Consider the following 17,709-nt stretch of genomic DNA (forward strand, 5'->3'; position numbering starts at 1 on the left):
ACGTTCAACACAGTATTTACTATGAATGAAATTGTATCAGAAAATAGAGGATTCATTAAATAAATCCGTGTTGTAGTATATTCTGCAGTCATGAAAATGTTCATGCAGATGGTAGCACAAAAAATAGTTTACAATATAATGTTATCTAAAAAAACGGATATAAAATTTTATATACAGTAGTATACCAACAGTGTTTTTACAGTTGTACATTAAGACCAAAAGAAGAAAAGACGAACTATTTACATTGAGTATCTTCAATGTACCCAATTCTTCATTTTCTTTTGTCAGTATTTTACATTTTCTCTAATAAACATAAATTTTATAATAAAAAACACTGGGCTGGGGATTCCCTGATGGTCCAGTGGTAAAGAATCCACCTTACAATGTGGGTGACTCGGGTTCGATCCCTGGTCAGGGAACTAAGATCCCACATGCCACAGGGCAACCCGCACGCCACAACTACTGAGCTTGCTTGCCTCATCTAGAGCCCACATGCTGCAAACTAAAGAGCCCACGCGCTCTGAAACCCAAGCGCCACAGCTACAGAGCCCACGCACCCTGAAGCCCATGCGCCACAACTAGAGAGAAGCCTGCACGCTACAATGAAGAGCCCGCACGCCACAACAAAAGATCCCATGTGCCTCAACTAAGACCTGACACAGCCAAAAATAAATTAAATAAATAAATCTTTTTAAAAAAACCCACTAAGCTAAGAAGCAATGTAAGGGTAAAACCACATGGATCATATTTTTCTGACTGATTTGTAAAATTTTTACTTGCACACCTGATGCAAAAATCATTGATGGCAGATGAGGATAAAGCTATTTTTTATATTAGCATTTTACTGTGAAGCAAGCAGGCAAGTACCTAACTTTCCATACAAAATCCACTAGCACACCTAAGGTGTGCTAGCACATCCAATCTTTAGGATGAGTAAGAACACAATAAGTTAAGGAAATAAGATTGAGTAAGTGGTTATGGGATAATTAAACTTTTTAAACTCACATAGAGATTGAGTGCCAACTGTGGTGCAAATAGGGATTTATTTCCTATATTAACTTACTATCAGAAAAGATTTAGTAGAGCACATGTGATAGGACTGCTGTTAGGCACTTTTATAATTTCACTAAATCCTTAAATTAAGATAGGCATTATCCCCTTTTAACAAATGAAATAAACTAAAACAGACAGATTTTAAAATTTGCCCAAGGTCACAATGAATTCACAGGTTAGAGAACCCTTGTCATTTTTCTCTGAAGTCAAAGCCAGGGAGATAAGGGTAGAGGAGTAGGGCTGGAATGCCATCTCCAGAATCTGAGGTACAAACAATTAAAAACAGGATAATAAACCCTCGTAACCCCTCAGGCCCCAAATTAGACAAAAACTGAAAATATTTCTAAGTCTTGCATGCAAGATGCAAGAACCCAAAAAGTATATAGAGGATAGCCTATAACTTAAGAAAAAAAATTATGTAATTCAGCATTTATTTTATGCCTAAACCTGACATAGCTGCATATTTAAATACTGGAGTTTTAGAAGTAGTCTATTATGGCAATTTCTCTCCCAGCCTAGTCCAGGAAGTTCTTGCTTCTTGGCTTACAGAGGTAAAACGAACCCAGAATTTTGTAGGAAGATGTGATCAACTATCAGTTGTGGCAAGGTCAGAGAAAGGGGATCACGAGTATGAGCATAGCAGGCAGAGAAAGTATATGAAGACCCTACATTAGGCCCAGCTTCATGGGTGTGTAGCCTGTGCAGTAGCATTGGCCCCTGAGCTTGGTTTAATGCTCTTCTGTTATCATCTTAAAATCTGTAATAATTTTATCTTTAAACTTGTGTATTGTAAGTGAAGTCCAATGGGACAATCAAGCATGTACCTGAACAGAGGAGACAGGTGTCATATGGTGTCTGCATTCCTTACCACCCCTTCACATATGAAGTTCAGATGGCCCATGAACACAGAAAACTAGTGGATCCAGAATGCATGACAGTTCATCAAGATTCAATGTGAGTACTAAGTAAGAGTATTATATCTATGACTGAGTAAGCAAAGGCACTGAAAGCCTTGAGAAGCCAAACTTGTTACTCAAATCAGAACTTGATTCAAACATGAAGAGAAGGTAACAGTGTTCTAAAAAACACAAATGACCAAGGAACCTTATTTATCCTTTCTTATCTGTGTTACTTCCCTGTATTGGCCAATCTCTTATACCAAAAATGATGACATAGAAGGAAAGGGAAAGATAGGGTAACCCATAACTTTTTTTCTTTCAGTCCTTTCTTACTCATCAATAAGCCAAAGACTGGGAGTATTAGTAGAATGTGTGCATATCAAGAAGTGAACTAAAAATAGCTGAGTTAGTTTTGTGCAGAGTTTCCACCCTTCTGGTAAGAAAGAAATACATATGCATGTATGAGCTACAAAATATAACTTGCATAGTTTTGGTGATACCACATACAAGTTAAATGTTCTCAAATTGCATTTAAAACTGACATTACACAATATAAAGATGAACAATAAAATTTATGCTAATAATTTAAATTTTCTTTTTTTTTTTTTCTTAAAATGACATTAAATAGCAAATAAAAAACACCATACAAGTCCAGAGAGAGACCATGGAAGAATGGAAAAAGCTTCACATCTTAGTAACTTTAACTACATTTTTTTCCCTTCTTTATGAATAAGGGACTCCACATTTTCTTTTTGCAGCAGGCCTCGCAAATTATGTAGCTGGCCCTCCCTTACACCAATGCAGCATTGCTTAGAAACTTCAGGAAAAAGCCACACGCAATTTTTTTTTTAAGTTTAAATTCCTACAGAAAGAAGAAAAACATGTGGAGATGCACCTATAAGAAATGGATGATTCTATTTAAAACAAAACTGTTCCAGGCCTAACCCACTGTGATCTAGCAAACAGAATACACAAATTCATAGTAGCAAGAGCTCACTTCGTTTTCTTAGACATGCCTGCAGGGATGTTCAAAACACAAATAGCCTTTGAGATTTTGAATGCAAAGGACAAGTGCTTTATCATAGCAAAGGTCATTTAAAATTCATACCCTGCCCTACAATGTGCAAGCCACCCCTTGCAGTCTAATATTTTTCCTAAAGTTAATTAACAGGCCTGCTATTTCTCTTCCATTATCTTGGTCATTGATGAAGATGTTAAATAGATTGGTTCTTGGACTGACCTCTTGAAGATGAGCACCGGTGATGTCAACCCAAGCTAACACAGCTTAGGAGTCCTTTTTAAGCACAGCACTCTAATAACCTGAGCAATTACTTAACAGGGTGTCTCTCCATTTGTAGACAGCATGTCATGAAAAAAGGAAAAGTCTTACAAAATCAAGACAAATTACAACTGATGTCTCCCCTCCATTACCATTCCTCCTCTTCACCCACTCCCACACTGTCTATTATGCCCACCTGCCTGGTCTCAGAAAGAAATTAGATCCATTTGCCTTAGCTCAGAAAGGAAACAAATGAGTCTCATCCGTCTGACTTGTTTCAATCTTGATTATAATTTGAAAAATAAAGCTGAGGCAAGAAGACACTTATTTGCAAAAGGGAGAGCGTTAAGAAAGGGAAAAAAAGTCACATCACCTACTTCTGCTCTTTTGATCCATTCTCCATTCTCCTTTGATTCTCTAAGGTTTCCCTCTAGGGTCCTTCTGCTCTTATTCTTTATTCATGTGTCCTCACCCACGGGAAGGTTGAAATTTTGCGTTGGCACTTAGGATAAAGGGATCACATTTCCAAGATAGTTTGGAACATCAATATCCTTTATTCATAGAAAATACTCATTCTCTGACACGGTCGGTATCCTAAGTATCAGGCACCTAGAAAAAGGGAAATAACATATTGTTTCTCTTACTCACTTTAGTTTATTTTTTAATGGGAAAACTATATTTTTCAGGCAAATTTGTATTTATTGTAAATAAATTCTTGTGTTTTCTCCTTCTGAGATGGGTAACATAGGACAGAATTCTCTAGGAGAATGTAGAAGTAAAAATTATTTATGAACAACCTAGAATAATGATAGTGAGGTTAAAACAGGACACCCAAACTGCTACAGTCCTAATTATTTTGTAAAGTCATCATTAGGCTAACTTGTTAAGACTTTGCAGGATCCACTCTAAAAATTTCTAATACCCAGTATACTTCAGCAATCTAACTGCACGTCAGAATGGGAAATTTTACTAATTCATCTTTGACCAATATATTGAACAATTCCGTTCTTCATACTGCTATAAATATGGGTGTTAATATCATAGCAATGGCATCCTTTAACCATTTTGTAAAATCTTACTTGCTCCCCTAACACCACCCTTCGCTCCAAGCATTATAGTTTAAAAAGATCTGACTTGCATTGGAAGAATTATCTAGGAAGTAAAACAAGGAACTTGTTTAATTATAAACTTGACAGGCAAAAACAACATGGACTCATTGCTTGTTGATTTCTTTCAAAATGTTTTATTTTTCCGTATCAGTCATAGATGTTCTTGGGTATATGGTAACAATAACTAGTCATTTCTAGACCTGACAGATGAACTCCTGGACAAAAATTTAATAAGAAACTTGCTTTCTGCCTTCCAAAGATTTTCACTATAAGCATAGATGATACCATCTTTCCTTTGACTGTTATGAATAAGCTGAGAAAATAGCAGATTACTAAAATAGTATCCACATATTCCCTGTGATAGTGGCTCAAAAGGAAATTAAACCTGTCAACAGTTGCAGCATATATAGTGACCATTTTCCCATCTACCAAAATCCCTAAACTTTTTCTTTAGCTAGGTCATCATTAATTGAACAATGTAGAGGACAACATTTCAAACTGATAACAGGTACAAGTATACTCTTTCTGCTATAATATTCTGATATGCTAGTGGATTTCTCCTCTGGGATAATAGAGAAATATTTGTATACCCTCATCTTCTAAATAGGGTTATGGGCTTTCTGCTTGTGCAGGCTTGCACAGTTGTTAATTATTTAAAAAAAAAAAAAAAAAAAAAAAAGGTTAAGGGAGCCCAGAACCCCATAACTGATATTTATGCCTCTTCCTATAAACTAGAATTCAAGGTGTAAGAAACAACAACAAGCTATTATCATCTTCTTTGCAAAGAAAAACAGCTATCAATCAAAACTTTAATACCTTTGGTTTTTTCCCTTAGGGTTCACTACTATCTCCCAATTATTTCTTTTGATTTTTATTATTATAGAAAAATAATACTATATTTTAACATAAAAATATTAAACTTAGAGATTAAAATGTGGTCTAAACCAGTCCTGTCCAATAGAACTTTGCACGATAATGGAAATGTTCTGTCTATATAAGTGCTGCCCAATAATGACAGGTAGCCACCATCCACATGAGGCTATTAAACAATTGAAATATGGCTAGTGCAACTCAGGAACTGAATTTTTAACTTTAATTAGTTTTAGTTAATTTGAATTTAAATAGCCTCATGTGGCTAGTGGCTACCATATGAGATAGCACAGATTTAGATCAATCAGCCTTCAGATGGTTGAGACCACTTTGCAACATCCCTCTAAAGCTTCTGTCTCCAAATGGCCAATAATAACTATTCTGAATTCCATTTTGAATTGTATTAAATAATTCTTTCAAAAGACCAAAGTTCAGATTTAACCATTCTAAAATGTCAATGGTGTATGGTGTATGCATGGTGAGGGGGTGTTGAAAGTTTTCTATTTGCTCAGATTTGTATTTCACATAATGGGGGCTATAAGAAGAATAAGCATGTGCCTATTCCTTATCAAACAGCTTGAGACAAACACATGCAAGTACAACCCTAAACAATACAGAACAATATAGGATTGTATATCCACACATCTCTAAGTGCTAAAAGACTTAGAAGGAGGATTGGATTAATTAACAGCAAATCATTAATTTCTTAGTACAGCATTTCAAATGTTTTATTGGCTAAATGGTGATAAAAATATCTTTTTAATTTAACTTCAAGTATTATCATAAGGATAAACATATCTAAAAATGCTTTTGAAATTAACTGTGTAAAATAAGTACAGTGCACTGTTTTAGGGATTAAGACTAAGCAAGAAATGGTACAACAAACAACAAAGTAAAAATATTTGGCGGGCTTCCCTGGTGGCGCAGTGGTTGAGAGTCCGCCTGCCGATGCAGGGGACATGGGTTCGTGCCCCGGTCCAGGAGGATCCCACATGCTGCAGAGCGGCTGGGCCCGTGAGCCATGGCCACTGAGCCTGCGCATCTGGAGCCTGTGCTCCACAACGGGAGAGGCCGCAATAGTGAGAGGCCCGCGTACCGCAAAAAAAATATATATATATATATATATATATTTGGCTATTGGCTAAATTTTTAGAATTTTAGAGAAAAAGAAATATAACTCAAAATTAAAAAATTACCCTAGACATAAAAGTACACAGCTCTTTGGATGATCTACCAGACAAACACCACTTTCTCTTATCAATAAAAAAGGAACCCAGGTATTAATGAAGATCTGGCAGCTTGTCTGTACAGGCTACTCAACAAGGCAGACAACCTTCAGAGAGAAGATACAAACTGTCAGGTTCATCCAGCTATAAATGGAGTACATATTGACTTTGGTCAGTTTAACAAAGAGAATATCAACTTACAAAGCTATGATGGAGATGTGATAACTGAAGATCATTGTTAATATGTCTGCCACTTTCGAAAAGATTTGTCTTCAGAAGTTAATAGGAATTTTAAATTGCAGCAAGAATTGCAATGTCAACATGAGCTATTTCTTGACTATTAAACATAAATTTATAAAATATTAATTTGAGCATATTCTTTCTGTCATTTAATTCAATTAAAATTGAATAACTGGGGGCTTCCCTGGTGGTGCAGTGGTTGAGAGTCTGCCTGCTAATGCAGGGGACACGGGTTCGAACCCTGGTCTGGGAAGATCCCACATGCCACAGAGCGACTAGGCCCGTGAGCCACAACTACTGAGCCTGCGCGTCTGGAGCCTGTGCTCCACAACAAGAGAGGCCACGATAGTGAGAGGCCCGCGCACCGCGATGAAGAGTGGCCCCCACTTGCCACAACTAGAGAAAGCCCTTGCACAGAAATGAAGACCCAACACAGCCCTAAATAAATTAATTAATTTTTTTAAAAAATTGAATAACTGTAAACATGTGAATAATTAGAGCCTAAAGTAACTAATTTTCAAGTAAAAATAAACTAAGAAGATAAAAATTATTCATATTCAATCACATTTTGCCATCAAGCTTATTTTTCTGATGAAATATTTTCAAAAAATAAAAACTTAAAATGGGGTATTGTAATAGAATCACTAATAAATTGTTAACTTCATAAAAGATGATTAATGCCTCAGTTATACATATCATACACTGTTTGGGTTAAATGTATCATTGTATTTAGTTGAGTTCAATTGGTCTGCTTTCTCTTAAATTAAAGCAAATTGTTTCACAAAGAAATATATATTTCAGACGTATATAGGACCATAAATAATGGATATATTTGGAAGCATGAAATTGACAGTGCTTTGGTTTGATAGACCCCAGAAATGAAAATGATATTATAGTCAGTCTGGATAAACTACCTATTGTTTTACATAGTTTTGTTTCAAGCTTAAACATTAAAAGAAATAAAAATAAAACTAATTATTTTCATTAATTATTTTCAGATTATGACATTACATCATAACCTGAAATCCAAAGTTTACAGTGGCCTGAAAAAACCTGATCAGGCTTCTTAGCTCAAAGAGCATTCCTAGACCACCAACTTTTGCTAATTTAGTAACAGGAAAACTGGGTTTAAAAGTCTGTTCTTCACAGGGCTTCCCTGGTGGCGCAGTGGTTGAGAGTCCGCCTGCTGATGCAGGGGACATGGGTTCGTGCCCCGGTCCAGGAAGATTCCACATGCCGCGGAGTGGCTGGGCCCGTGAACCATGGCTGCTGAGCCTGTGCATCCGGAGCTTGTGCTCCGCAACGGGAGAGGCCACAACAGTGAGAGGCCCACGTATCGCAAAAAAAAAAAAAAAAAAAAAAAAGTCTGTTCTTTATTTCTCATTTAAATTTGAAATATGATTTTTTAAGGAATTCAGAAAACAGTAAAGAAAACTCAGTTGTCCTGATCACATAATAAAAACTATCTTTAGTCCAGCATTAAGAACCATCCCTTTACCCTCAATCTAGTTCCCAGCTTATGACATGACATTTTATATACTAGAATAAATGAAAAAATCCACTTCTGCCCAACTGAATCGGACTATTATCCTCACTGGGATTCCATGAAACAGTTTCAGTAACATAATGCAATTACAATAAAGTATTTTGAAATGTATTAACATGATCACCTTAGTCTCATATGGAAAATATTGAGAATGTTTAATTTTTTACATTTTAAGTATTTTAGCTTAGTAAATCCTATCATGTTTGCCATTAAAATACAACTAATGCTAAAAGGTGCACAATACTTCTTCACTTTAGGCTCCATGTGACTAGAGACTTGGCACTTGATGGCTCCAGGGGAATCACTAATGAGCTACAAAGTCTTTACACCTCTGGGTCAGAAGTTTGGATTAGACCTAGGTTGGGAGTGACAGAAAGTCGTTACCATCTCATGATAGTTCAATGGTTTATGTGAAGGGAATTCATTGTTTCAGGCCACTCTCTAATGAACAAGCATCCACCTTACAAAAAGTCACCACTGCTTTTGACAGTAATTGGCAGAGACCTAAAGAATGAAAAATTCAACCAAGAATGTGTTCCCTCCATGCTATGACTACCATATCCAAGTTAGGAAATTTTATTAATGGAAAAAGACACAATGCTTTGCACATATGTCTATAGAAAGTACACCTAGGAGAGAAAAAGAGAAGGAGAAAGAGGGAAAAGAGAGCCATCCAGAACAGAGTAAATCAAAATGCATAAGACTCATCATCAAAAGCTGTACTTAGGGGCCTCCCTGGTGGCGCAAGTGGTTGAGAGTCCGCCTGCCGATGCAGGGGATACGGGTTCGTGCCCCAGTCTGGGAGGATCCCATATGCCGCGGAGCGGCTGGGCCCGTGAGCCATGGCCGCTGAGCCTGCGCATCCGGAGCCTGCGCGTCCGGAGCCTGTGCTCCGCAACGGGGGAGGCCACAACAGTGAGAGGCCCGCATACCGCAAAAAAAAAAATAAAATAAAAAAAGCTGTACTTAGTACTTGTACAACAAAGATATTTAATTCAGAAAAGGCATTTATCTGTTAATCTATTTCTCTCCTGGTTGAAGGCAGTAAAATTTTAATAATGTTACTTGAGGCCCATGGTGAGTCAAAAAGATGATAAATGCCTTGCAATAAATAGTGTTCCCTTAGTAGAAAGCTGTCACTACACGTGTCACTATTACACTATCTTTAGGAAGCCATACTGGTTAGAGTTAGGCAAAGAAGCCTTCCCAATCTTTCTCCTTCCAAGTCTTTCAGCAATTTAAAGACATAGATACATAATCACACATTGTTCTGTATTGTTCAAGGTTGTTTTTATGTGTTCAAGGTTGTTTGTCTTAAGCTATTTGGCAAGGAATAGGCACATGCTTATTCTTTTTACAGCACCCATTACATGAAATACAAATCTGAGCAAATAAAAAACATTTAATACACACAGAGACAAACACAGACACACACACACATTTTAGTTTAATCAAATATGAGCTCTGTTTTGTTTTAGAATTATATGATAAATTCTAAATAGAATTCAAAAGTTACTAGTGATCACTTGGATACAGAAGCTTCAGAGGGATGTTGAAGAGTGTTCTGAACCATCTGAAGGTTAACTGGTCTAGATCTGTGCTACCTCATATGGTAGCTACTAGCCACATGAGGCTATTTAAATTCAAATTAATTAAAACTAAATAAAGTTCAAAATTCAGTTCCTGAATTGTACTAGCCACATTTCAATTGCTCAATAGCCACATATGGATAGTGGCTACCTTATTGGGCAGCACTTATACAGAACATTTCCATCATCACACAAAGTTCTATTGGATGGTACTGGCCTAGATCACATTTTCATCCCTAGGGAAAACATTAATTTTAAAATGGTATATCACTTAAGGATGCTTTCACATCTTTAAGGTAACATAAAACCTTACTCAGATCAACTTAAACAATAAGGTTTGGACTCTCGTAAGTGCAAGTCAAGAGGTAGGCTGGTCCTCAGGAAATGCTTGATCTAGTATTTAAGTTCTATTTCTTTGGGATCCCCTTCACTCGTCTTTTCTCTGTATTGGTTTCACGTTCAGCATATCTTCCTTCATGCCAGAAAAGTGGCTGTGGCAATTCCCAGTTTCACATCCACACATCCTGAAATCCAAAGGAAGAGAGAAGATCTCGTCTGATCTCTTCCGGGTCAGAAAGCTTTGTTCCTCGAAGCCCCAAACAACCTTGTCTTCTTGCATTTCATTGACTCAAATTGGGTTCCACGGGCCTGGGCCTTCCTGAATAAGACACTGACTTAAGCCACCTGGCTTAGGCCCATATTCCTGAACCATAACTGAAAAAAGGGTAAGACTGACGAGCCTTAGACCAACCGGGACTTACTCCTCGGAGCAGGGTGCGGTCACCTTTCTCTGAAGCACTTAGACAACATACTAGAAGGGCAGCTACATGAAAATTTGGGGGTATTCCTATCAGAAAGAAAGGGTGAGGTGAAAGGAAGGGTAGGCAAACAATAGTGGCTACTATAGGCAGATTAAAGCATTTGTTTTATTTTATCATTTTTATACATTTACTAAGATTTCCTTTGGAATGTGACAATTTAGGAGTCAGTATTTCCACCCACTTGCCCCAAAACACCCAAGCACAAAAATAAAAAGCAGAAATGTCTCTATTTTTAAATTATATGAGCCTCTGACATTTGAGTGGGTAGAAAAAAATGAGGCAAGTGACACGGGTTGTGATACCATGGAAGATAATTAAAATATAATATAAAAAGAAAGAACTTCTCATCTGGGTTGGAGGCTAGAGAGAGCAATCCAAATTAACATATCTTAAAAAAAAAAGGTTCTGTCCCAAGGCAGATCTTTAACAATTCTCCCAACCATAGTCTGATTTGGGTCCTCTAAAGTTAAAAAAAAGCAAAACAAAAACAAATTTGAGATATTAAGCAAATATCTAGAGATGGTCAGAGACAGAGCCAGAACTCAAACCAGACCTAACTAAAGCTCATTCCAGATTCCTTTCACCAAAAACCAGTGTATGTGAGCCAAAGCCTATATGCCACGTACTTTCCATTAAATCCCCAGGTCACATGTACTAAGGAGGAAGGCATGACAGGCAAAGCACTGTGCTAAGTGCTGTTTGGGGAGACGCGATATAAACTTAAAATATATACATCAGTGCTTGAAAGCATATACTAAATGTTCAGTCAGTCATTCGGACAAGAAGTTCCACCTGAGCAGAGATAGAGAGAGAGGAAGAGAAGAAACCAGTAACTACAGTCCCAAAATAAACTAAAGGGAAAGAGCATTATGGATCTAGGTGAAGTTAGGGCATTATGAAAGCCATATGCATCCGAGGAGGATTAACATGAAAATTTTTCAGAAAAAGGAAAACCCTAATTCTTCATTTATAAAGCACTTTGTAAATTTCAAAATACTTTCACATCCATAAATTTCAGTAATGGCTACCATATATCAGCTACTCTACAATAGTATATTAATTCTAATTGTAGCTGATATAGACAGGTCATATGATTTGACTGTAGTCACACAGTGAAAAAGCAGATAGGGAACTCAAACCCAGATGTGTCTGATTCTAAACACTATACTCTTCTCACTACATTGTGATTTCTCTATTTTATTTTACCTCCAGGTTGATATTTAGAGGTAGATAGGGTGTGAAATTTTATATTATTTTAACTGAGTTGGGTTGAGAGTAGAGAGATTGATAATTGGAGAGAGCATATTCAATAAAATTTTATATGTAGGAAATAACAGAAAGAAATCGATTTTATTTTTGTAACTCACAGGCAGTCAAGGTAGACTATACATTCCTGGGTGATGAAAATGCCAAAAAATCAACATTGATCCTCTACGAGAATTCCAGAATCCCTTTCCTTCTGGAAAGGATGGAAGACATAATTTTATGATTGCTTTTGATTGTTCTTCCTCCACCCAGCATGACATTCAAGTGGATACATCACCACAAAAGAAAATGTAAATTAACAAAGTACAGAAGGAATTATTTTAGGATTCCAGAGGCACAGGATTGAGTCTTAAAAGATAGGAGAAGAAAGAGGAAGAAAACATTCAGAGAAATAAAACAGATTTGTAAGTGTTAGGTTACCTAAACTAGACTATCAACTCTTATGAATGGACAGAAAGCAAGGGTTCAAGTGTTTGGAAAAAGAAACTTGCCATGAACACCAGAACTCTCTCCACTGATAGCATACATTAGTCCTAATGTGGTAGCATACATTAGCCCTAGCATTACAGCTTGCATTTCCCCATAACTGTGTCCTGGAGCAACCATACTCCTGCAAATATGAACAAAACTAAGGGAAGGCACTAACATGAAACCCCTTTCGAATAGAGCTCTATTGGTTTTACTATCACTTTTGATAGTTCTAACCTCCCATAACCTAAACTACCAAACAATGTATATTTTCACATGTGAGAAGGGAGTCAAAAGCAGGAAATACAAGAAAAAGAGGTTCAACCTAGAATCACCACTTCAAAGACAGGAGTAAACAAAATCAAAATTCCTATAAGCAAACATGTTAATATCAAAGTCTAGCAGAATATTATTTTAAGGACTATTTTAAGTACCTTTACCTTTTCTACTATTAAAATTATTTTGCTCATTGAAAAAAATATCAGAAAAGACATACAGGTACATACATAAGACATATATATTTATATATATATAATACATAAATATTTATAAAGATATATATACACACAGATAACAACTGTTAATATTTTATTACATACACTTCTGAAATATCTGGAATATTTTGGGAGATGTATATAGATTCTGAGATTTATATCATAATTTATACTGACTGACAGAAAAAGGTTTATCTCTTTAAATGTAAGTTTGGGAATCAGTGGAGTAAATTGTCTTAACTAAAATAAAAGTCAGGTACAAGTTCCATTTGTCATAAACATTAAAAAGAATACTACATGAATTTTAAGAAAGTGTAAAGGAAGAAATGGATGATAGGAAGGGTAAAAATCAAAGATCCATTAGGAAAAACAATGCGGCAAAAATGCTTTTATGTTTGTATTTAGAAACTAAATTAAAATTTTTATCACTAATCTGATTAACATATTTTTTAATCTAATGACAAATTTAAACCCTTTTAAGATAATATTTTACTTTTCAAGATATTTTTTCAAGAACATTAATAAAATCAATTTTCTTTTAAAATGGAAAGTATAACGCTACATTAGCTCTGCGAGATCACCTAAAGTCACATTTTCTTTCTCTCTTCTAGACTCCTATGTGTTTATTTTCTATCTGGCTAGTTTTTACTGAATCACTGCATAATGATGTATCTTCAATGGCTGAATTGACATTTTAATAAGAGTTAAATAACCACATTGGATTTAAAGCATAAAATAATATTGCTTTCTTCAAAATCCTTTTTTTTTTCATCTCCTTGATATATTTGCAAAGCTCTTAAAGGAATAGACATTTCTTATCTGAGATGCCCCAAAATGGGTAACATGAACCCAGAAAAGACAGGTAGTCTACAGTAGGTACACAGCCATGGCATGAATATTGTTCAACTTTCTTGTCAATTTTACTCAGACTTTTTGGGGGACCAGTTAAGCATTCATAACCTTTAATACTAAAAAGAATCTTAAAATATGTTTACATTGTTTAAACTCCAACGCAAAAATCATAATTAAAAAAAAAAAACACTTAAAGGAATGTGCTGGTGGCTTGTTCTGGCTAGAACCCTGAGGGTAAGAGGTTTTACACTCTGCATTTAGGATTTGGGGTAGAAAAGTCTGAGAAGCAGTGCCTCACAATTGGCATAAAGTGACTTGCATATAATGGAAGTTCAGTAAATAACTTGATTTGATTTGAGTTGCCATCAGATGCAACTTGGAAGTCTTGGAAAGTCTACTTTTTGACACTTTAAACAGCATATCGGAGGGAAGAGAAAGAGTAAAAAAACAGAAAAAAAAAATTCGCCTAAATGACTTCTTAACATCTCTCACAAGACAACTGGAATTCTCTGTCGAACACTGAATTCTCCAATGGCTGCATTAGGGCCAACTGATTTCTCAAATATCTATGGAATAAAATCCAAATTCCTTAACCTGTTACGCATCCAGGATCTCAACACATCCTGTCCCATTTTGTTTCCCCATTTTATTACTCTGCTTTAAGCCAAACTGTACCACTCCCAGTTCTCCATACACATCCAAAATGTTCCTATGTCTTTGGCCAGTTTATTTTCCCTAACTTGGATGCCTTTCCCTGTCCTGCCATTATCATCTACTAGGCACAGTCCAAATGCCACCCCTTCTAGAAAGCCTTCCATGATCTTTGACCCTGATAAGTTATGCTTCTTTCTGATCTGAATAAGAAATTTATATATGACTCTTTCACTGAATTTATTTTCTGCCATATGTTATATTTAATGTCTTACTTTCCCTGTTAAATTAAAAACTCTTTGATAGAAGATAAAATATATGTCTATGCTATGAACTCACTGCCAAGTTCCTTTTGGATTTTGTCAACAGACTTTCAATCATTTTAATTTAAACGAATCATCCAAAAAGTTTATAGCATTTAATACACTCACTTCTCAGAGATATGAAATTCATTTTTTCTTTATGTAATTTAATTGATAGTGCCAGATAATGTAGAAAAAAAACCTGACTGATTAATAGCTGTTTCTGGTTTGTTGGAAATCACCAAAACAAAAGCTGGATAAATTACTTTTTACAGAGATGTTTGGTCTAAGTACAGAACTAGACTCAGTAGATAATAGTTGCAAGCCCTTCTCAGGACTGCTTATAACTATCATAGACTGTAAGATACACTTTGAACTGGTTTAAGTGAGGGCATGATTGTAGCAAAATATATATTTGTAATTCTCCCAATAATACACAAACATAAAAACATGTTTGTTGTTGCTTTAGAAAGTGTTGGAGGCATCTGAGAAAAAAACATAAAAATAAAAGATAAAAGCACCACCACAACATCTTTTTGTATAGAGATTGCCAACAGGAAAATCTAAAATTTAGCTTAAGCTTTGGAAACCAGTCAAATGCTGAGAAATCTACAGAACTTATTTTATAAAATCTTGTTTTTCTATTTGTTGAAGTGAGTATAATATAAAAACAAATGGACATTAACATGTATGATTTCAATAGCTTTCTCTTTATTCCCGGTTTTACTGAGATATAACTAAGGAGTTCCTTTTGGAGTTACTTCCAGAAGGTAACTCCAAAAAGAACTGTCAGTCTGATTGGCTTAGATTTATGCAAAACCGATTTTTGTTGGAGGCAGCTCTTTGAATTGCTTATTTTCCTTAATTGGAAATTATCATTTTCAAGGACCCTTGACTCTAGTCTTTCCTCCTCTTTTAGAATTTCTCAGCTACTTCATCCTTATCCATCATTCATAATATGCACAAGTATTTCTGTTGCACAAGAGCAAATAAGTAAGATTTTTTTCAAAAGAAATAAATTATATTACCTTACTTTACTTTTCCAATAACATGTTATTCAGAAGTGTAAATAATGTTATATCCTTTAGAGCTGGAAATTCCAAAGAAGGTGAATTACACTGAAATATACCTAATGTCAAAATATGCTATCAACTACTTCAGAGAGTAACTGAATATCCCTCTATTGTGAAGTAGATTTTGCTGAATTCTGTTTTCCCTTCTTTTTTTTCTTTAATTAATTTATTTATTTTTGGCTGCATTGGGTCTTCATTGCTGCGTGTGGGCTTTCTCTAGTTGCGGCAAGTGGAGGCTACTCTTCATTGCAGGTGTGCGGGCTTCTCAGTGCAGTGGCTTCTCTTGTTGTGCAGCACAGGCTCTAGGGGCACAGGCTTCAGTAGTTGTGGCACGTGGGCTCAGCAGTTGTGGTGCACGGGCTTAGTTGTTCCACAGCATGCAGGATCTTCTGGGACCAGGGCTCAAACCCGTGTCCCCGGCATTGGCAGGTGGATTCTTAACCACTGCGCCACCAGGGAAGTCCCTTTCCTTCTTCTTAAAGTCAGCTTTATTGAAATACAATTATATACAATAAAACTCACTCTTTCAAATGTAGTTTGATGAGTTTTGACAAATGTACAGAGTCATGTAAACACCACCACAATCAAGAATCAGAACATTTCCATAAAGTTCCTTTATTCCACTTTGGGGTCAATCACACCCCTAACCCCCATCCCCAGGCAACCACTGATTTTGTTTTCTATCCCAATAGTTTTGCCTTTTCTAGAATGTAATATAAATAGAATCCTACAGTATTCAGTCTTTTGTTTCTGACTTCATTCACTTAGCAGAATGCTTTTGGGATTCATCCATGCTGTCTCATGTATTTGTAGTTCATCCCTTTTTATTGCTAAATAGTAGTCCATTGTATGAATATAACACAACTTATTTAACCAGTCAGCATTTGATGGACATTAGGCTTGTTTTCAGCTTTTAGTTATTATGAATAAAGCTTCTATGAACATTTGACTACAGGTGGGCCTTTGTGTGGACCTGCTTGTATTTCTTTTGGTTAAATACCTAGAAGTGAGACTGCTAAATCATATGATGTGTGTTTATCTTTATAAAAAACTGCCAAAGCTATTTTCCAACGTGGCTATATCATTTTGTATTCCCAACAGCAACGTATGAGATTTCCAGTTGTACCACAACCCCATCATCACCTGTTACTGACAATCTTTTTAGTCACTATAATGAGTCTATAGTGGCATCTCAATGTAACTTGCATTTCCCTACTAACTAATGATGTTGAGCATCTTTTCATGTGCCTATTCGGTCAAATGTCTATTGAAAACTTTTGTCCATTTTTAAAATTGGATTGTTTGTCTTATTACTATAAAAGTTCTTTATAAACATTAAGTCCTTTTTCAGATGTAGGTATGGCTTTGCTGAATATTGTAGTACATATCTTTTTGAACACTCATCCAATGACTTTACAGGTCAAATTAGATAGAACTGTACTACTCAAGATCAAATTCCCTAAGAACTGCACCATTCAAAGGTCAATTTCTACTAAGACTATATCACCCAGTGGTCAACTTCCAAAGGACTGTACCACTCGAAAGTCAAATTCTATAAAGGCACCCAAATGGCAAATTCTATGAGTACTATACCATTCAATGTCTTAGGGAGAATAGCTCTCATTTATCATATTCTGAAATCAATCACTGTGTGTTTATATCAAAGATGATCCAAATCTGTCATTCCATCAGATCATGTGTATACCTTGAAAACAAAAATTCTTAGAATTTATACTGAGGGCAATTTTTTAAAATATTTAGCAGTGGGCTTCCCTGGTGGCGCAGTGGTTGAGAATCTGCCTGCCAATGCAGGGGAGACAGGTTCAAGCCCTGGTCGGGAAAGATCCCACATGCCACAGAGCAACTGGGCCCGTGAGCCACAATTACTGAGCCTGCGCATCTGGAGCCTGTGCTCCGCAACAAGAGAGGCCGCGATAGTGAGAGGCCTGCACACCGCGATGAAGAGTGGCC

This window comes from Mesoplodon densirostris, chromosome 6 (assembly GCF_025265405.1).
Source record: "Mesoplodon densirostris isolate mMesDen1 chromosome 6, mMesDen1 primary haplotype, whole genome shotgun sequence".
In the NCBI taxonomy this organism is placed as follows: domain Eukaryota; kingdom Metazoa; phylum Chordata; class Mammalia; order Artiodactyla; family Ziphiidae; genus Mesoplodon; species Mesoplodon densirostris.